Here is a 21201-nt window from a genome sequence, read left to right as displayed (position 1 = left end):
TCAGGGATCACATTTCAGCATGAGATTTGGAGGGGACAACGTCCAAACCATACACACATGACCTCTCTGTGCGTGCCTCAGTTTCTACATCTGGTTAAGCAGTAGAAGCTCCTTCTCTGTTCCTTGTTGAGAGAGCGGTGGGGGAGAAATGACTCAGGGATGGGAGGCTGGTCCCCTGAGGGGCCCTGGTGTTTGTGGAGTGGGAGTGCGGGAAGGCCCCTACGTTGTGTGTACCGTGCTGGGCTGGCTCCTCACAGCTCACCGTGGGGCTCCCGGAGGACTGCTGGGGAAGAAAGAGCTAATTAACTTGGGGACCCAACTGCTGAAGTTATCATTAAACTTGAGCAGTCCAGGGGCCCTTCTCCTTCTGGGTCCTATGTCACCCAGCACAGTGGGGCTGAATTGAATTTTTTCTCATCCCCCAAGGCTCCTGGCTGGCGTGGCTGGGGTTTGGGATACGGGGAGCGAGAGGGCTTGGGCCTCTTCCAGATTTGGAGTGGGTCCACCAGAGATGGCCCAGAAAACCGCGGGGGCCACCCCCAGCAGCTGGGGGCTCCTGTGGTCATTTCCTCTTGGTCCTGTTGAGCAGCCCTGGCCCCTGGAACCCTCAGCCAGGGATGTGGGGGCCTGCCAGGCCGGGGTCCTCACTGCTGCCGCTATGCACAGCTGCATCTTGCATCCGGGGAGTGGGGTGCCAAGTGGGGTGTTTGGGAGGCAGGTTTTCCCTTGTCCCTTCTGCCCAGAGACCTTGGGGATGAGTTGAGTGAGACCCTTCCGGTTTCTGTGTTTCTGTTGCCATCCCCCACTCCTTTTAAGTGGAGGTTTATGACTTCCTTCTTTATTTAAAAGGGTCATTTAGTGACTTAGCAGGTCCCAGTCTGTGTTACCCAGGGCCCTTTTAAAAATCTGTCGGGAGGCTGGGCTTGGTGGCTCACACCTGTAATCCCAGCACTTTGGGAGGCCGAGGCGGGTGGATCACCTGAATTCAGGAGTTCGAGACCAGCCTGGCCAACATGGAGAAACCCTACCTCTAGTAAAAATACAAAAAATTAGCTGGGTGTGGTGGCACGTGCCTGTAATCCCAGTTACTCGGGAGGCTGAGGCAGGAGAATCACTCAAATCCAGGAGGCGGAGGTTGCAGTGAGCCGAGATCACACCACTGCACTCCAGCCTGGACGACAGAGTGAGACTCTGTCTCAAAAAAATAAAAATAAATAAATAAAAATAAAAATCCATGGGGAGACCTCTGTGTCCATTGGCTGGTGTGAGGAGAGGGTGAGGAGCTGCAGAGAAGGTACCAGGCTGAGGACCACCCCCACCCTTGGGCTACAGAATTGAAGGAGGGGGCACATGAAAGATGTTCCTAGACTCGGGCTGGAGGCTGGGGACATCCGAGGGCAAGGACGACGCTGTCCCTGCTCTTGTTTGCAGAGGAGTGCACAGGGCTCACCAGCTTCTTGTTGCTGTTTAAGTGATAGCTTTATGGAGATAGAATTCACATACCGTGACCACGTTGACCTTTTTAAAATCCACAGTTCAATGGTTTTGCTATATTCACAAAGTGATTGTATTAGGGTCATCCAGAGAAACAGAACCAATAGAAGGTGTGTACGTGTGTTTAGATAAAGAGATTTATTATTATGAGGAGTTGGCTCACCTCATTACGGAGGTTGGCAAGTGCCAAGATTGGCAGAGTAAATCAGCAGGCTGGAGACACGGGAGAGCCCGTGTTGCGGCTCTGGTGTCCACCTGAAGGCCCAAGACCCAGGAGAGCCAATGGCGTCGTTCGTTCCAGTCCCGAGACCCAGGAAAAGCGCATGTGTCAGTTTGAGTCTGAAGCAGGAAAAATCTGATGTTCCAGGTTGAAGGCGGTTAAGCAGGAAGAATTCTCTCTCACTCAGGCCTTGTGTCCTCCTATTCAGACCTTCAGGCCTTTGTCACAAAATTACAAAGACCTGATCAGAACAAAATCTGAGAAAAAACCCTTTCCTTCTATCGGTTTTGGATTCATTGGCTGGGACCCTGGAAATTAGACTGACAGAGAGATTAACAGGAAACAAGCATAACAATTCAAGTAAATTTTACTTGACACCGAGCCTTCATAAGGAAATGAAGACCCAGAGAAACCGTTAGCCTGAGCGGTTTTTGTTTTGTTTTGAGACAAGGTCTCACTCTGTCGCCCGTCCAGGCTGGAGTGCAGTGGCCCGATCACGGCTCACTGCAGCCTTGACTTCCTGGGCTCAAGCTGGGGCCCAGCTGCTGGCCCCGGGAGCTGCTCTGAACCCACTCTTAAGTCCCAGCTCAGACTCCCAAGTAGCTGGGACTACAGGCATGTGCCACCCCGCCTGGCTAATTTTTTATTTTTTGTAGAGACAGGGTCCCACTATGTTGCCCGGGCTGGTCTCAAACTCCTGGGCTCGAGCAATCCTCCTGCCTTGGCCTCCCAAAGTGCTGGGGTTACAGGTGTGAGCCACCGTGCCCGGCCTAGGCCTGAACAGTTTTTATTTGTTTTGCTTGTTTTTTAAATTTGTTTTTTTGCTTGTTTTGAGCAGTTTTTTTGTTTATTTCTTTTGCTTGTCTTTTGCCCAGGCTGGAGTGCAGTGGCATGATCTCTGCTCACTGCAACCTCTGTCTCCTGGGTTCAAGCCATTCTCATGCCTCAGCCTCCCAAGTAGCTGCGACTACAGGCGTGTGCCACCACACCTGGCTGATTTTTGTATTTTTAGTAGGGATGGGGTTTTACCACGTTGGCCAGGCTTTTCTTCAACTCCTGATCTCAAGTGATCCGGCTACCTTGGCCTTCCAAAGTGCTGGGATTGTAAGTGTGAGCTGCTGTGCTTAGCCTAGGCCTGAGCGTTTTTATGCTGGGTTTGATGAAGAGTGGAAAGTCGTGGGAAACTGTGACAGAGCAACAAAAGATGAGCTGAACAGTGAGCCCGTGGGGGTCTCGGCAAGGCCTGTGTACTGGGGCCCCTCTCAGATCCTCTGTCTCTGGAGATGAGGCTGTTCCTTTCCGCTGGGTGTAGGGAGGGCACCTCTTACATGAGGGGCTTATGATCTACTTCAGAGAAGGGGCAGGTCAGTGAGTTCTTCTTGGACCTGCCGTTTCTTAAATTCCTTCAGCTGAAAATATTTACTATGCCAAGGCACTGTATCTTGGAGTGTGCGTTCCAAGCCCTGTTGCCTTCAACTGATTGGGTGAGGCCCACCCCCATCAGAGCACACAGTCTGCTTTACCCAGGCTCCTGATTGCACCCTTTTCCTGTTTGCCCCGAGAATACTCACCAGCAGTGCTTGTGGCTGCAGCGTTCACCCCAAGATAAATTTGCCGGGAAGTATCTTGCTTTTATTATTATTTTCACATCACTCTAGTATATCAACTTTGGAAACAAAAGACATCATTCTGTTTATAGCATTCCATTTTTAGTAGTGGTATTTCCTTTAAAAAAAAATGGTAATTCTCAGCTGGGTGTGGTGGCTCATGCCTGTCATCCTAGCACTTGAGAAGGCTGAGGCAGGCTGATCACCTGAGGCCAGGAGTTGGAGACCAGCCTGGCCAACATGGTGAAATCCCATCTCTACTAAAAATACAAACATTAGCCAAGCGTGGTGGTAGGCACCTGTAATCCCAGCTACTTGGGAGGCCGAGGCCGGAGAATTGCTTGAACCCGGGAGGCAGAGGTTGCAGTGAGCCGAGATCGTGCCATTGCATTCCAGCCTGGACGACAGAGCAAGATTCCATCTCAAAAAAAAAAAAATAATAAAATAAAATAAAATAAAAATAGTAATTCTTGATCGCTGAAAATGTCAAATCCTAGAGAACACAGCATTCCTACAAGTGATGTTAACATTGTTCTTGATCAGTTGTTGGCTGAAGATTCATTTGGTGAATCTGATTTTTCCGGAATAGATGACTCAGATGACTCTGTTGTTTTGCTTAGAAATAACTGCAGGAACAATTAAAAAAATTTTTTTTCTTTTTAATTTTTTTGTTTTTTGAGACGGACTCTCTCTGTTGCCCAGGCTGGAGTGCAGTGGCACGATCTCGGCTTACTGCAACCTCTGCCTCCTGGGTTCAAGTGATTCTCCAGTCTTAGCCTCCCGAGTTTAGCTGGGATTACAAGGTGCCTGCCACCACACTTGGCTAACTTTTTGTATTTTTAGTAGAGATGGTGTTTCACCAGGTTGACCAGGCTAGTCTCGAACCCCTGACCTCAAATAATTGGCCCATGTCGGCTTCCCAAAGTGCTGGGATTACAGGCGTGAGCCACCACGCCTGCCCAGTTTTTATATTTAATTTTCACACAGAACATCCAGTCAGATTTGCTTCAGCCTCAAAGAGTGTGTTTATGTAAAATTAAGTGAGTGCTGGCAGTGAGCTGAACTTTTCTAAAAGGTAAAAGGGTTAAATGTTAAACTCATCCAAAAACACCTTCACAGACACACTCAGAATAATGTTTGACCAGTTACCTAGGTGCCCCATAGCCCAGTCCAGTTGACACAGAATTTTTTTTTTTTTTTTTTTTTTTTTTGAGACGGAGTCTCGCTCTGTCGCCCAGGCTGGAGTGTAGTGGCGCGATCTTGGCTTAATGTAAGCTTCGCCTCCCAGGTTCACGCCATTCTCCTGCCTCAGCCTCCCGAGTAGCTGGGACTACAGGTGCCCGCCACCACACCCGGCTAATTTTCTTTTTGTATTTTTCGTAGAGATGGGGTTTCACCGTGGTCTCAATCTCGTGACCTCGTGATCCACCAGCCTCGGCCTCCCAAAGTGCTGGGATTACAGGCGTGAGCCACTGCGCCCGGCTGACACAGGAAATTAACCATCACAGTTACACAGCCATCACCATTAATCCCAGCACATTTCATCATCCCCAAAAGAGACCCTGCCCCCATTAGCCAATCCCCATTCCCAACTCCGGGCTCTCAGCCCCTAGCCACCGCTCATCTGCTTTCGTCCCTATGAATTCACCTGTTCTAGATAGTTTGTATAAGTGGAATCGTACAATATGTGGCCTCAGTGTCTGGCTCCTTTCACTTGGTAGAATATTTTCCAGGCTCATCCACATTGTAGCAGGTGCTGGTGCTTCATTCTTTTTCATGGCTGAATAATATTCCATCGTGGATAGACCACACTGTGTATCTCTTCATCTGCTGATGGACATTTGGGTTGTTTCTGCTTTTTGGCGTAATTCTGTTGTGAAGAATTCTGCAGTGAGTGCTGGTCTACAGGTTTTTGTGTGAACATGTTTTCATTTCTCTTGGGTAATTGCAAGATCATGTGGTTTAGCCAACCAGCCTTTAAGCCACGTGTCTGCTGAGGGACCCAGGCCTGGGGGCAGTGCATTGCTGTGCTTGGCCAGCCAGGTGCTGTGAGTCCGTGTGGCAGCCATTTCTCTGTGCTGTGCTCTGAGGTTGTCTCGCCGGCACCGGGCACTGTGAGCCCCAGGAGGCCAAGGTCCCCTTTGTTTTATCTTGAGTCCAGGCCTCGCTCCATGAACTAGGATGAATGGACATTGAATCAACGCAGAGATGGGTGGGGCTGGGGTGGGGACGCAGAGTGGCCCCGGGGGCCTGCAGCTGGGTCCTGGCTGCTGACTTCCAGTTTCCTTTGCCTGTTGGAGCCCAGAACAAGTCAGAAAGGGGAAATGCAAAGTTCGAGTGTCTTTTCTGTGGTAGACTGGCAGGCCTGGGTGGGTGAGCCACTTGCAGCTAGTTGCAGCGTGAGAGAGGAAGTGGGAGGGGAGGGAGAGGGTGAGTTTGGTGTAACTCACCCCTGGTAGGAGGCTGGGCTGAGGCTGGGGGAAGTGGCTTTTATTTTTCTGAGAGGATTCTTCCCTGGGGCCAACTTCAAACCAAGGGAGACAAGACCTTCCTGGGGGAGGCTGGAAGTGCTGGGGCCCCCAGGTGAGCAGGTCTCCCAGGGCCAACGTCTTGGGGAAGCTATATGTTACCATGTTTCTGGACTGTCACACACACACACACACGTGCACACACACACACACGAGTAAACTGTAACACAAATGTGTGCCCATGAAAGTGCCCACTTTAAACCACCACACAGCCTGTAAAGCGAAGGCCCTGGCCCGCATCTGGGCACCCACTCCCCAGCCAGCCAGTAAGCAGTTTGCACTGCAGTCTGTTACCATCCCTCAGAGATGCAGCTGAGGAGCCCAGCTGGCTTGGAGGGCCCAGTGGGCGCAGCCTCAGGAAAGTGGTCAGGCCCGGGCCAGGCTCCTTCCCCCTCCCAGCCTTGGGAGAAATTACCATATGAATGTAGCTCCTTCCCGGAGTTGGGCCTGGTAGGGCCTGGGAGGGGACAGGCTCCCACCCCAGGAGCTTCCAGGTTCTGGCTGCTGCCTGCGTTAGCTGCGTGAGCGTGAGCGAGCCAGGGGTCACTACTGGGTGGAAGGAAGAAGCGGGCATTTCTTCCAGGACGTCACCGCTGGAGTCCCACAGTAGGTCAACCCCAGGCCCTGGGTCCTCGGGAGGAGGAGAAAGAGGAGAAGCAGGAGGTATGGACGATGGGCCAGGGCCAGAAGGCACACAGGGTCGGGGCAGCGTGGGAGACCCTGGGGGCTCCCTCATTTAACCAGCTAACATCACAGCGCTCATAAGAACGCACTATTACTGCAGTTTTATTACTTTGCTCTGATTTCAGAAGGCACAACTGATTACTTTAGGGAACGGAGAATCTGAGGGAGGCCTCGCAGGAGAGGGTCAGATGCGATCGAGTAAATGTGAGCCGTCTGTAAACTGTAGAGTGCGCAGCACCGGTCAGCCCTGGGGTCAGTGTTCCCCTGGTGCTCAGCTCGGCCTCTGCACCTTTTAGTGCTCGGCTGGGCTCTGTGGGGGTCAGGGCTGGGTCTGGTACATTAGAGGACTTCTACCAAGCCCCTGGCAGTGTCTCAGTTACTAAATCCAGTTTGCCAGTTACTAAATCCACTCTGTCGGTTCCCGAATCACTCTTCCGTTGGGGCCGGCCATGTCACGTCAGGCTTTTCATGCAGGACGGCACATGGATAGACGCTGGGACCAAGTCATCCTTGGGCCGCGAGACGTCTGACCTTCTGCTGGTGTCTCAGAAGATGCTAGCTCTCCATGGCATGTCTTCCACGCGGTGCTTGGGGACCAGTGGCCTCTAAGGGGCCCCCCTGCCTCAGCGTGGGGAGTGGCCTGGCCAAGGTCTCAGTGTCTGGTTGGAGCCAGGCATAGGCTCAGGTGTTCTGGCTGGAGGCCTCCTGCCCGTGGGCTCTGCCTGTCCTGTGTCCCTGGTCCTTACTGTGTCTTCTGTGTTCCTGGGAGAGACCCCAGGGGCCCTGAGCCCAGCACTGGGGTTGGGGAGTGGGCGGGGAAGGGGGTGGGGATTAGGGTCCCTGGCTGCAGAACTGCCAGGCCCCAAGTCCCCACCCCACTCCCCTCCCCACCGGGCGCCTCATCCCACACTGACCATTTCCTGAAGAAAATTTCCTGAACCGGCCTCCCACCCCGGCTGTCCCAGGAAGCCCATCCATCCTTCCGCCTTAATGCTTTGTGGCTCCAGAAGGATGGTGGAAGCCGGAAATCATGAGTCTCATTCATAGGCGGCCACACACCAAAGCCGCGGAGACGCCGTGGGAAAGGACTGGCCAGCGCGGCCGGCACAGAGGGAGCGGTGTTACCGGGGTAGACGGGAACCATGGCTGCCCCCATGCTGGTCTGGGAGAGATGAGGGGCCGGACGAAAGGACAGCAGACTGGCCATTCATTCATTCATTCATTCACTCATTCACAGCGTCTTACTGGGTGCTTCGGACGTGTAAGGTTTTGTGGGTAGTGAATGCGACAGTCCCCAGACAGCAATCGGAGGGCCACGTGTGTAAGGCCACGTGCTGGGCCACGTGTGTAAGAACTGAGGGACCTAGGCTGGGCACGGTGGCTCAAGCCTGTAATCTCAGCACTTTGGGAGGCAGAGGCGGGCGGATTACGAGGTCAGGAGATTGAGACCATCCTGGCTAACACGGTGAAACCCCGTCTCTACTAAAAATACAAAAAATTAGCCGGGTGTGGTGGCGGGCGCCTGTAGTCCCAGCTACTCGGAAGGATGAGGCAGGAGAATGGCATGAACCCGGGAGGCAGAGCTTGCAGTGAGCCCAGATAGTGCCACTGCACTCCAGCCTGGGCGACAGAGTGAGACTCCATCTCAAAAAAAAAAAAAAAAAAAAAAAAAAACAAAAACTGAGGGACCCAGTGTAGATGAGCTATCCCGGGAAAACAAGTGGGAGTTCTAGGAGCAGCATGGGGAAGGGATGGTCCCGGCAGGGAGGACCTCTGTGAGTAGCCTCGTTGGAAGAGCTGAAAGGCAGCCAGGGAGGCTGTGCGTGGATGGAAGCTGAAGAGTAGGTTAGGGGCTTGTGTTTTGTTAACAAAGACTTCAAGCATTTACTGACCAGGCACAACACTATGTGCTTCATAAATAAATATCTCATTTGATCCGCAGCATTCTTATGAGACAGATGTTATTATCCCATTTCACATGTAAGAACATTGAGGCACAGAGTGGTTAAGTTACTTGCTCAGGGTCAAACAGCACGTCGGTGGTAGGACAGGATTCTGGAGCCACAGGAATCTGGTATATCCCAGGTGCAGTGGAAACCAGTCACGGCTTCATAGAGGGAAATCATCAGTTTAGTAAGTTTTACTCATGCCCCTGGTGCTTTGAGGAGGAGGGATTCAGACAGGGGCAGCTAATGGTGGTGGCTTAGATTGCACGTGGCTGTGAGATGTGTTGGGTTAACATTGATGGGAGTTTGGGATGGATGAGTGGATTTGGAGTAATGGAAATGGAGGGCCCAGGCCCGGCCCCTGGAGATCTAGCTGCAATAGCTGTTGGCTGGAGAGGCTGTTCACTTAGATGGGGGATGGGGTGGGAGGCAGGTGGGATGAGAGCTCCAGAGTTCAGCCTGGGGCACGGTCATTGGGTTCAAGATGCCTTCAGATGTTGGGGCTTGACAGTGGCAGTGGCTGCAGATACCCAGGACCCAGCAGAGGGCCTGGCACAGTGGGGCCCAGGGACACGTCTGTGAGTCAGGCTGGCACTCGAGTGTGAATCTGGACAAAGAAGGTGGCATTGTTGGCATTGAATGCTCAGGGGCTGGGTGAAGTCAGCTAGGGAGAGGGGCCCTCAGGGCACCAGGACTGACTCCGTGGGTGAGGGCGGAGGAGGAGCCAGCAGAGGCTGAGAGAATAGCCAGAGACAGGAGGAAGGTCAGCAGAGCCATGCACAGAAGCCTGGAGAAGATTTGAGGAAAGGAAGGGCTGGGTGGTCGTCATTCCCTGCAGCTAGGAGGCAAGGGTGACCCCTGTGTGTTTCATTCTTCAGAGGATTGGTGGCTCCATCTGGTCAGAACCCCAAGTCCAGAGGTGCATCTGAGCTTCATGCCATGGTGCAGGCAGCAGGAGCCACGGAGCAGGCCTGCGGGGTCACGGCCTGCCTGCTGCTACCTGGTGTCTCTACCCTGAGCTCAGGGGTTGCTTGGATGCCCTGTGCTGCATCCCCCCAGGCAGTGTTCCAGAGAGGATGAAAGTGGTTATCTCAAGGTGTGACCAGGTAGCGGTCCATGCACACTGCTTTTTCCTGGGGAGAGTCTGGGATGGAAGGGTATGTGTGTGTTTCTGAGACTCCTTGGATAGGCTCCATGTACCTATCCACCCATCTTACCACCCACCCACCCATCCACTCACTCACCCATCCACGCACCCACCCATCCACCCATCCACCAGTCAACCCATCTATCCACTCATTCACCCATCCACTCATCCACCTATCTACAGTCATTCACTCATCCACCCATCTACTCATTTACCCATCTATCCATCCACTCATCCACCTGCCCATCCACTCACCCACCCATCCACTCATCCACCCATCCACCTATCCACTCATCCACCCATCCACTCATGCACCCATCCACCCATCTATCTATGCACTCATCCACCCATCCACTCATTCACTCATTCACTCATCCACCCATCCACTCATTCACTCATCTGTCCATCCACTCATTCACCCATTTATCCATCCACTCAACCATCCACTCATCCACCCATCCACTCATCATCCGTCCACTTACCCATCTATCCACCCATCCACTCATCTGTCCATCCACTTATCCACCCATCCACTCACCCACCCATCCACTCACCCATCCATCTACCCATCCTCTCATCTACCCATCCACTCATCTACCCATCCACTTATCTATCCATCCACTCATCTGTCCATCCACTCATCCACGCATCCACTCACCCATCCATCTACCCATCCACTCATCCACCCATCCACTCGTCTACTCATCCACTCACCCACCCATCCACTCATCCACCCATTCACTCATCTACTCATCCACTCATCCATCTATCCACTCATCCACCAATTCACTCATCCACCTATCTACTCATCCACCCATCCATCCATTCATCCATTTGCTCATTCATCCGCCAACCCATCCATTCACCTGCCTGTTCATCCACCTACCCATCCATTCATCCATCTGTCCATCCATCCACCCACCCACTCACCCATTCACACACCCATACACCCATCCATTTATCCAACCATCCATCCCCATCCTTCAGAAAGCATTTGAAGTTGCTGGGGTGTGCACTTGGAAAATGCGTCATAAGCTTTCATAGGCCTCTCTTTGGCTTCCTCACTTCTTTGATTGGTCTTTCTTTCGGACATGCAGGATTCTGAGCAGCTCTTCTGGGAGGTGGGTGCAGTCCAGGTAGGCTGCCTGCAAAGCTAGGACTGAGGGAGCCACATCCAAGGCACTGTGGGTTCCCAAGGCGATGGCACTGTGGGCCCACTGCTTCCAGATCTCCTCAACTCCCAGGCTCCTGAGCAGGAGGACTCCTGGGGCAGGGCCTGGAGACGGGAAGAGAAAACAATTCCAGTCTCTCAACTCTTGTCAGCCCAGGTGGGTGCTGCATGGACTGGGGGCACCTGGAACAGTTGGCCCCTTCACCCCTTTCCCCCACCTTTCCAGCCCCTCTGGCTATAATCAGACAGTTGTGTGCGATGTCTTTCTCCCTCCTGAAGGGGTCATTTAGTCAGGCTCCTACTCATGGCCCAGGAATGTGCGCCTCCCTGCCTGTCCCCCACCCCCAAGCAGGCCGTGCCTCCAGCCCCCTGATCTCTCTGAAGGGCCTGGGCATGGGGCAGCCTCTGCAGCATCCCCAGGGCCGGAGCTGATCTGCACAGCAGAAGGGAATTGGGGGAAAGCTTTTTTTCTACCCAGCTCCTGGCAGGGGGCCACCCTGTTGCACCCCAGAGACCCTTGTCTAAGTTTTGTTATTTCAGATGATTTCATAAGTTGGGGGAGGCGGAGCCCCAGCCCCCACAGCCCCCGTTGTTGCCTCACTGCTGAGCTCTGCTGTGTATCTGCTGACAGACCTGCTGATAGCAGAAGGGGCTGGAGAGAGGGAAGCTCTGGGCCCTGCCCTCCCCAACCCCTGCTTAGGGGACATCCCTGATAAGAGGAAATTCCAGCCTGTGACAGATGGCCAGTGTCCACCCACCCACGGGGGAACTTTTCTTTGTCTTTGTAAGTTTGCAGATTTGCCAAGAACTAAAGGAATCTCTGTGGTTGGCAGGCCACTGTGGACATGGCTGGAGGGCTGGCACGGGCTGGATCTTGGGGTTGCTTTGAGGTAGGGGCCGCTCCTGCTGGAAGGTTCCTTGGGGTGGGGAAGGCATCAGGGCCATTCCCTGACCCTCCCTCTGCAGTGGATCCACTTCAGGGGCTGAGACAAGGCAAGGGGGCAGCGGAAAACAGAATATAAAATAGCCCCCCCCCCCACACACCGCACCAGAAGTCAGAGGATTCATCCTTGGCCTGCCCTCCCTGCAGCCTAAGTTCTGAGAGTGGCTCTTTAGGAAGTGAATGGCGATGGTTTGCAGGTTGGAGCTTGCTCTGGCCCAAGATTGATGTCTCAATAGGCCGCGGAGCCTGGGTGAAAAAACTCAGGCTAGGGAGGTGGTGGGTTGCAAATGAAAGAACAGAGGAGGGCCTCTTCCAGAAAGGGGCGGGTGGTGTGAGGAGCCCTTGGACCTTGTCCAAATTTGACTTTACCAACTGGGGCCAATTGAAACCGTGCTGGCAGAAAGGCACAACTGCTTGAGATTCCTACCTCCACAATAGAGGAGAGGTTTGCTTGAAAGGGTTTGGCGAGGGAAAAGCTGGAGGAAGCTTGGCCGGCAGTAAAAGTGGGGACCCCCGCCCCCTGCCTCGGGGGTGCCTCGGGCCCCTGAATGAATGAAAGAGGAGGCTGGATGGAGACAGACTCACACCACCTGTCCCTTCCAGGTCCTGCAAAGGAGCACACAGGGTTCTTGTTGGCTCTTCCACCTTGTTAGTCACCAAGAAGGAGAAAACACCGACAGGGGAACCGTAAAGCTGCAGTTTTGTTTAAGCCCCATAGTGGAAACCGGAAAGAGCTCCAGCTTGGAGAAAAATGCAGCTCTTTGCCTTTGCAAATCCGTGTCTTTCTCTGGGAGGCCAGAGCCATTGTGCTGGATTTCTAAGCAGGGTTTCAGAGTGTCTCAGGAGGGGAAGGCAGAGTCTCAGATTTCCGGCACCCCAGGTCCTAACCAGGCTTTGAGGAGACGCTTCCTGTCCCATACAAAGTGTGAAGTGTAATTTGATTTGGAGTTAGTTAACAAATTAGATGAGCTGTGTGCATTTTAAAAATTCAGTCCTTGATCCCCCACCCACACACTTTTGCACAATTTGGTCATTTATATTCAGTGTTTCCATCTTTAGAAGAGAACAGGAAGTCCCCAGTGACATTTATGGAGTGTTTGTAGTAGCTTGGGTAGGTCAGTAGGAACACAATGCAGTGAAAAGCAGAGTTGAGATGGGAAAATATCCTGTTTTCAGAGCCCCCCAGGGATGACATTCCTTATCGTCTCTGTCCACCCGCTCTGGAGTCCACTGTCCGCGAACAGCAACTTGTTCTCACTTGAGGACTCTTCCTGCCGGAGCTCAGGGATGGAGAGCAGCTGGCCTCAGTCCTCTCCTCTTACCTCTTTGTTTCTCAGACTCATCTTCCACCTTGAATAATTGTTTTTAACCTGCCCTCCCTCTTCTGTAGCTGTAGAACCCAGAACTTTGTGTGTGTGGTCAAAAGTTTAGAGAGTGCTGAAGGTAATGCTGAGATAACCCTATTAAATTCTGTACGTTCTCATCACACCAAGTTTGTTTGTTTTTTTTAATTCTCGTTTTGTTTTCTTTCATTTTATAGGGATGGGGTCTCGCTACGTTGCCCAGGCTGGTCTTGAACTCCTGGGCTCAAACGATCCTCCCGCCTCGGCCTCCCAGGGTGCCAAGTTATTTTTTTAACTGGGATCCACTGGCCTAGGGATTCTTTGATGAACCCTTCAAAATACGTGTGTGTCTGTCTGTCTGTCTTCAATGTATACTTTTCTAGGGAGAGTCTTTACTTTTCACCAGAGGTTTGTGGCACACACATGTCCTGTACTACTGTATCAGATTGTGAATTCCTTACATGTTAAAGACTGCTTCAAATCTGTCCGGAAGTCTCGGCTAATAAACATTTAAATAAATGAACTTCAAATTCCCATGTGCCACCACTGTTTTCATTCTGACTGCTCTCAAGCCTGTAGTGTCATCTTTTTGTTACTGTGAAGTAGACACTCAATAAATACTTGTCATATGAATCAATGTGTCGTCCTGGTCCACTAGGACCCCGGGATCATCATCTACCATTATTGTCTATAGTTTGTTTACCATCTTGTTCCAGAGCAGTTCTTTCTCTGAGGTCTGCTCACCTCTGCATGTGTGTCTAGTTTCCAGCCCTGTCGCCTTACCATTCTCTTTCCTTTACCTGCATTTCCTGAACTATTAATACTTAACAATAGCTTCTCCCTCCACCCACTCACTCATACCTGAAGTGAGAAGTCATCATTGAGGTCTCTGTGGATTTTGTCAGCCCAACCTGGGGCGGCCTCCTGGAGGTGGAGTTTTCAGATGAGGGATGGACATTTTGGTGTCTGCTGGGTAGATCTACCTGGGAGCTTTGGCAGGGGCCCCAGGGCAGCTCTGCCTCTTTATTTTGGCTGTGGGACCCCTGGTGCACTAGGGTTTCTCAAGTAAGCATCTGTGTCCTGGGAGAGCCATAGGCAGGCCTGAGAGGGCCCCTGGAATCTGGGACCCCCAGCCCGGCCCAGTAGCTGGTACCATCATCTTTCTTGCAAGGGAAGTTATGGAAACTAAGATGCTAATGTGCTTTGATAGGCCTGGGGTGGCTCTAAGCCCTGGGAAGAGCCCTGGCAACTTTCCCTGGCTGGCGGGTGGAATCTTCTCCTGGCAGTTCAGGGCTCTGCCTCCAGCTCCCTGGGGGAGAGCAACTGAGGGAGGAGCTGGAGGCCAAGGCCTCAGTGCTGAGCTGCCTGCACCGCAGCTGGCACCTTCTGGGTCCTGGCTGCAGGAACCCCATACTTCTCCAGCCTTTCCATGGTGCCCAAAGACCTGGCCTGGGGAGGGGGTCAGCAGCCTGGGGCTCACCTATCTGGCTTCAACTCCTAGCTCTACCGCTTACTCGCTTTGCGACCCTCATAATTGACAAAAGCCCTCTCGGCCTCGGTTTCCTTATCTGTGAAATGGGACAATAACAGTGGCTACCTTATAGGATTGTGTGATGATCCATCAGTTATAATAGCTCCTGAGCAGCGTTTAGAGTAACACCTGGGGCTCGGTGCAGTGGCTTATGTCTATAATCCCAGCACTTTGGGAGGCCAAGGTGGGAGGATTGCTTGAGGCCAGGAGTTTGAAACCAGCCTGACCAACATTAGTGAGATCCACTCTCTAAAAAAAAAAATAGAGTAACGCCTGGCACAGAGAGCCCCCAGTAAACCTCAGCTGCTGTGATGAGCTTTGTTTCTTCATTTGTTCATTCATTCACCAGACTTTTTGCCGGGGCTTGCCGTGAGCCCTACGCTGCTCTGAAGAAACCCGGGCTGGGGTGAGCGTGATGGATGAGGTGTCTGGCTTCACAAACCCTATGTGGGGGGGTTGTGGTGAGAGGAAACCGCACACATCATTATTCAGTTACCATCGTGGGGAGACTGTCTGGACGCAGAGAGCAGGCTCTGTGTGGGATCAGGGAGGGCAAGCCCCGGTTGCGAGGCAGGGCTTCCCCAGGATTCAGCAGGGATCTGAAGGACTTTGCAGGCACCCAGGGAGATAGGAGAGGAGGAGGGAGCAGCCCTGGCCGGACACTGTCCTCCTAGCATTGCCTGCATCAGGGACTCACTCACCTTTAAGAAACCCCTTTGTGGGGGACAGGGAGCATCTGCTAGTTTATAGGACCTGAAGTGCCCCCATGGGCTCAAGTTTCTGAGAAGGCCTGCAGGTGGCGGTAGGGCTGCCGCAGGGGTGCTGGCCCCAGGGTCTGGATTCAGGGGAGCCTGCAGAGGGAGGGCAGCTGGAGGCTGCTCCAGTGTGCATTGTTACGAGGCAAAGTAAGGAGACTGCTGGGCCCACGCTGGGCCGGGGTGGATGGAGGCAAGGAAGTCTTCGCCAGGGCAAGGGCACCAGCTATAGATGCCGGCAGCTTTCTCCCGGACAAGGCCCTGGAAGGCTGACAGGGTGTGGTGAGTGCCACTGGCTCCCCTGCCGTGGCCTGGTCAGTGGCTTCACAGGCCTCCGTGGGCAGGAGGAGGATGACCTTGCATTCTGCTTGGCCACCATTGGCAGTGACGGACAAGGTGTGTGGGGATGTGGCCATTTCGGTCCGTGCTCTGAGAGCCAGGTGTGGGTTGGGTTTGGGGAAGACAGGGGAATGGCATTGACTTGACCCTGAGCGCTTTGTCCTGGGGTGCAGGCCCGGCTGTCACTCCCCTGGAGCTGGGAATGGCATTGGGCGGTGGCTCAGGGTCCCTTGCCCCAGCGGCACCATCTCTGCATTTGGCCAGCAAGGCTGATGGGACTTGTGTGGACATTTCTGGGACGTAGACCAGGCAGCATGACACACAGGGAGGGGTAGGCAGAGAAGGGCGGCCCCTGGGTCTTGGTTTCCAAGTTGGGCTTTGCAAGCCTGCTGTGTCAAGCCCTCTCCCTTGGCACCAGGCCAGGTGGGCCAGGGTCAGTCCTGGGGCTGTGATGAATGTGAGTGCCCCTAAAGTGTGTCATGTCCAATAGCTGCCTCCTCTCTGGGCACTGCCTCCCAGCTAGATATCCTACAGCCCCCGTCCCAGCCACAGACAGCAATCTGATTCCCTCATCCTCGGCTGGTCCTGGGGTGGGGGTAAGAATTTGTCACTAAGTGCAGATGTTCCCAGAGGGTGCTGGCTCAGGGCTGTGTGGATTACAGCCCTTTCATCCCTGCCTTAGACCCACCTGCAACTCTGGAGAAAAGATGGCCCAGTGGACGCCTGCGGGGAGGAGGGAGCTGGTCCCCAGGATGAGCAGATTTGGGGGCAGTCCCCATCACAGGACCGGTGACCCACTGCCACCAGCGCCAGTGAATGGCAAGGGGCCCTGGCATAAGGCCTGGGTTCAGAATGGGAACCTGCAGAGAAACTGTCAAGGTCTCCCGCCACGTGACACCTCCGGCTGGCTGCCACCCTAGAAACACCCTTGCTGCAAGAAGATGGGGGGGTTTGTCCAGGGCATGGTCTGGCGACACCAACTTGAGAACCTCAGGCCTAAGTGTTGGCCTCTGGGCCTCAGCTGTCCTCTGAGCTGTAAAGCTGGCTCCTGGGCACTTGTGGAAAACACTGGACTCTTTATTTTACTTTACATTCTGGGATACATGTGCAGAACGTGCAGGTTTGTTACATAGGAATACAAGTGCCATAGTGGTTTGCTGCACCCATTGGACTCTTCAATCCAGCTCCACTAGAAATGACTGCCTTCTTTCCCTTCTTCCGTCCCTCCCTCCTCCCCTCCCTTTTTTCCTTCCTTCCCTGTTTCCTTCCCCCTCCCTCCTTCCCTTCTTTCCCTTCCTCTCCCATCCTCATGGGGATATAATTTCCATATTACACCATCCGCCGATTCAGAAAGAACAGTTGAGTGGCATTTTTTCACAGCCTTCTATAAGCATCACCTCTAATTCCAGAACGTTTTCCTCACCCCAAAAGGAAACGCCGTCCTCGGTACACAGTCACTCCCCCCTCCCCCAGCCCCTGGAAATCACCAATCTGCGCTTTGTCCCTACAGATGTACTTATTCTGAACATACAACTAGAACCCTAAAAGATGTGACTTTTTGTGCTTGGTTTCTTGCAGTTGGAATGTTTTCAGAGTTCATCTGTGTTGGCGCATGCTCGTGCCTTTTTATGGCTGAGAAATAGTCCACTGTGTGGACTCAGCACGTTGGGTTTCTCCACGCATGTGTTGGCGGATGTGTTAGTTATTTCTGGAGCCAGGTGTGTTGTGCTACTCACGGGCTGCGCTAGGAGCTGGGGATATCACTGAGCAAGCCACAGCCTCGGGCACCCAGGAGCTCGCAGAGCAGGAGCTGGGAAGGGAGGTCAGGAGGTGCATGGCCTGTTTGCCAGGCTGGAGAGACTTGCAAAAAGTCACTTCGAGCCAGAAACCAGAGCCTGAGGCCCCTGACTCCCAGCTGCGGAGCCGGGAGGGAAGCTCTGCATTTTGCTTTGACTGTGGGGTGACCTGTCAGTTACTGTCCAAATCAGAACCTTTCTGAGAGTCGACGTGGGTACTGCTGATAATTATTCTGGATACCCAAAAGAATGGAAAGCAGGGACCCAGACAGATCCTTGCACAACCGTGTTCGTAGCAGGGCGAGGCCTGGAGGTGCGATGGGGATCCCAATGGGGCAGCTGCCATCTTGCTGGAGCCCATGGTCTTTGGGGGGGGACACAGGTGTTAACCGCATATCATACAAGCAGGAATGTGAAATTTCAGGGTTGCCAAATTCAGTGAAGGTCTTGTGCTGGCCTGGCCACTTACAGTGGCATTTCAGGAAAAAAATCACTCTGTGGACCTCAGTTTCCCCGTTAGTAAAGAGTAGGTTGGGCTGGAATTCTGTACCATCCAGTATAGTTGCCATTTATGAAATGTGGCTATTTAAATTTAAATAAAAATAGAAATTCCGTTCCTCAGTTGGACTAGCTCAGTGTCAAGTGCTCAGAAGTCACTTGTGAACACACTGTGGCAATTCCTCAGAAAACGAAAACTAGAACCACCGTAGCATCCCATAATTCCACTTCTGGGTGTGGATTCAAAAGAATGCACAGCATCTTAAAGAGCTAGAGATATTTGTACACCCACATTCATAGCGGCTCTGTTCACAGTAGCCAGCGGGTAGAAACAACCCGAATGCCTGCGGTCAAATGAATGGAGAAATCAAAGGTGGGACAGGCCGGGCGTGGTGGCTCACGCCTGTAATCTCAGCACTTTGGGAGGCCGAGGCGGGTGGATCATCTGAGGTCACAAGTTCGAGACCAGCCTGACCAGCATGGAGAAACCCCGTCTCTACTAAAAGTACAAAATTAGCCGGGCATGGTGGCGGGTGCCTGTAATCCCAGCTACCTGAGAGGCTGAGGCAGGAGAATTGCTTGAACCTGGGGAGGCAGAGGTTTCGGTGAGCCGAGATCGCGCCATTGCACTCCAGCCTGGGCAACAAGAGCAAAACTCCGTCTCAAAAAACAAACAAACAAAAAAAGGGTGGAACATACAAGGAATTTGACTCAGCCGTAAAGAGGAAGTTGGGATACCTGCAACAGCAAGGGTGAACCTTTACGGTATTATGCTAAGTGAAATAATTTGGTCACAAAAGGACAATCCTGTAGGATTCCACTTATACCAGGTCCGTAGAGTAGTCAGATTCAGAAAAACAGCAGAATGGAGGTTGCCAGAGGCTTGGGGGATGGGGCTGGGGAGTTGTTTAATGAGGACAGTTTGTTTTACAAGACGAAAAAGTTCTGGAGATTTGTTACACAACAATGCGAATGTACTTAACACCACTGGACTGCACACTTCAAAATAGTGACCGTGGCAAATGTTATGACAATTAAAAGGAAAAGTCACGTGGCCAGTGGCTGCCACGCTGAGCAGCGCAGGCCTCGGACAGTGTCGTGGTCTCAGACAATGGAGTGGGTGATCTTTACTATTGTTTCCAGCTGCCTGAGCACCATGGTGTCCTGGGGCCAGGATGAAAGTGTCTCTGGGTATGGGGGTCTCTGCTTTTCCCACTTGGGAGTCCTGAAGGCAGACTCCAAAGCTCACCTGGCCAGGTAGGAGGGCGAGGCGGGCTCTTGCGTTGCTCTCTGCGTGCCTGCCTGCGGGCCAGCCGGGGCCTGCAAGGCTGCCTCTCGAGGGAGGGGTTGCAGGAATGGCTCTCACCTGTGCAGAAGGCCAGCCACTGCCCTACGTCAATGGCAAAGATGGGGCTCGGCTGCGTTGTATTATTATTTCTCAAGCGGGGCCCCCGGTGGGCAGGATGTTTGGTTTGATTTGAGTTTCTGCCGTGAGTGCTGGTGCCTGTGGAGGGACCCAGCTGCAGCCGAGCCGGCCCCTCCCTCGCTCTGGGCTCCAGGGGCGTTGGGGGCGAGAAAGGAGAGTTCAGGGGGCAGCGCCTCCCCCCAGGTCCTGCTGGGGAGGGTTGAGGGATGCTGGGGGGAGGTGGGGGCGGGTAGGGGCTGGTCCCAGTCCCAGGCAAAATGGCTCTGAGACCCACAGGCAGATGGAAGCAATTTTCGGTCACGTGGGTCGGGGCTGAACTGCTGCCCCGCAAGGCAAGGCCCCATGTCTGACTCCAGGAAGCGGCCCCAAAGCCACATGGTCCATGGCCAGATGCAGCGCTGTGTCTTTGTTTATTTAAAGGTTCTGGAAGCCCAGGGGAGAGTATTTCTGAAGGGGGAGCAGGAGCAGGAGCAAAGCCCTGAAGGCTTCCAGGCTGCGTGGCCTGGGTGGGGGCCACGTGGGGGCACAGAGAGAGGAGCCCTGGCCTCCAGGTCCGCCTGTGGGTATTGCTGTCAGCAGTGGAGATGTGTGGACCCCCCTTGGCATTTCCCAACAAGGAATTATATTGTTCCTTTGTTCCCCCAATTCCATAAGATAGGAATTCCTGTGCCCTGTGGAGGCTGAGAAGACGGGGAGGTGCCTGTGAGGATAAACCAGCCCCCAGTTTCTGGCTTCCAGAGTCTTTTCCTCTCTCACCTCTGATGCCTCAGGCCTGGGGAGCCTCCCTCCGACACCCTCTGACCGCTCCAGTGAAATAGGCTGAGAGGGATGGCTTGAACCGGCTGGGATGCGGGCTGCAGCCCGGGGGCTCAGTGGGCATTTCCTGAGTTCGGTTCTTGCCCCACAAGTGGAAGGGCAGTTGAACTGAAGTCTCCCACTGCCCCTCCTGGCCTGGAAGCCTGCCTCCCGCCTTCTGGGCAGAGTGAGGAGTGGGCGTGGGCCGGGAGGGCTGCCTCCTGTCTGGGAGGGCTGCTCACCTGCCTGTCACGGGGGATGAGCCCCCTGCAGCCTCCCGTGCTGTGGCCCTGGCTCCCACGCCGGCTCCAGTCCCCTGTGGCTGCCCCTGCTGGGTGCCCACCCGTCCCAGGGAAAAGCCACTCCCCTCCCCGAGGACTGGCGGGAGGGGCCCTGCCTGGGAGCGTGCTGTGTGGTCCCTGTCTTAGTGCAGGATGCCTGAGGCCAGATCCTCCCTGGGAGGCGGGATGGGGCAAAAGTCTCCCCGCAGGCAGAGCAGGGCCTGGATGGGCCCAAGCAGGGACGGGGGCCCAGAACAGCAGCCGCCCAGCCTGCTTGGGAGCTGAGGGCCACCAAGGGCAGCTCCAGCCTGTGGGGACTAGCAGAGGCACCGCCTCTGTGACCAGCGAGTTGTCTGCACCTGCATGCGCGTGCACCAGTGAGTGTGGCGAGTCTGAGGTGTGCTGGGACCTGGCCCGTGTGCCAGCCAGCCCTGATGGGAACCAGCCCCATCCTGGGTACCCCTGGAACCCCACTGTGTGGGAGCACCTGCGTCCTCAGCAGGCGTCTTCCAGGAGTCCGCCCCCAGCCCCAGGCCTCTGACCCGTGTGTGGTGTCTTAACAGCAGCCAGGAGCAGAGCCATCGAAGGGACCTACAGACAGAAGAGGCTTTAGTGATTTCGGGAAGTTCAGCTCCACGTGCCCCACATACCCAAGAGTAAAACTTGGTCCTGGCCTGTGGGTGTGCAGCCCGCGGGT

At 53.9% G+C, this 21201-nt stretch overlaps 1 protein-coding gene across 9 annotated transcripts in view; it reads left to right on the top strand.

Moving 5' to 3' along the window:
- SEPTIN9 (septin 9) overlaps positions 1-21201 on the top strand; it is a 222044-nt gene that overhangs the window by 180756 nt on the left and 20087 nt on the right. Inside the window, exon 1 of one of the 9 annotated variants that reach the window (XM_055388832.2) lies at positions 6441-6455. The exons of 7 other annotated variants lie outside the window; for them this stretch is intronic. The gene's annotated coding sequence lies outside the window, so the exon portion shown is untranslated. Of the gene's footprint in view, positions 1-6440; positions 6456-6496; positions 6513-21201 lie in introns of those variants that run through there. One more of the 9 variants, XM_055388833.2, reaches the window with a different exon arrangement.

This window comes from Gorilla gorilla, chromosome 4 (genome assembly GCF_029281585.2).
Source record: "Gorilla gorilla gorilla isolate KB3781 chromosome 4, NHGRI_mGorGor1-v2.1_pri, whole genome shotgun sequence".
NCBI classification, from domain to species: domain Eukaryota; kingdom Metazoa; phylum Chordata; class Mammalia; order Primates; family Hominidae; genus Gorilla; species Gorilla gorilla.
The sequence above is the reverse complement of the archived record's forward strand: the minus strand, read 5'-3'. Positions and strand labels throughout refer to the sequence as shown.